Source organism: Alligator sinensis, unplaced genomic scaffold, assembly GCF_000455745.1.
Source record: "Alligator sinensis unplaced genomic scaffold, ASM45574v1 scaffold1010_1, whole genome shotgun sequence".
Taxonomy (NCBI): domain Eukaryota; kingdom Metazoa; phylum Chordata; order Crocodylia; family Alligatoridae; genus Alligator; species Alligator sinensis.
The window spans coordinates 512,612-512,954 of NW_005842624.1; the positions used below are offsets into that span (position 1 = coordinate 512,612).

The 343-nt window shown below is 49.6% G+C and overlaps 1 protein-coding gene across 1 annotated transcript in view; it reads left to right on the forward strand.

Annotated features, from left to right (window-relative positions):
- MYCBP2 (MYC binding protein 2, E3 ubiquitin protein ligase) overlaps positions 1-343 on the forward strand; it is a 282,082-nt gene that overhangs the window by 50,674 nt on the left and 231,065 nt on the right. The window lies entirely within an intron of this gene.

Here is a 343-nt window from a genome sequence, read left to right on the forward strand (position 1 = left end):
ATCTCTTAGGCCATCTCCCACGACTGCAGGCGCTCATGAAGCAAGGTGAAGAAACTTCTGATGATATAAGAAACCGATCTTCAGCATACCCAGCCGAAACACTGAGACCCAGACGTCAAGAGTTTACCCCTCGGCGAGAGCCATGGTGGTCACCTCCAAGAACCCTGAAGGAAAGAACCCTGAAGGAAAGAAATATGTTTGGTTTTCTTCTTGCCCACTTCGGACTTACAAAGACTCAGTTGCGAACTTTGGGAGAGAGGGCCCAATGTCATCTGGCTGAAGCATTAGGATTCAAATTCGAAGACCCACCAAAAAACGAATAATGGCCGGCGGCGCTGCTCGG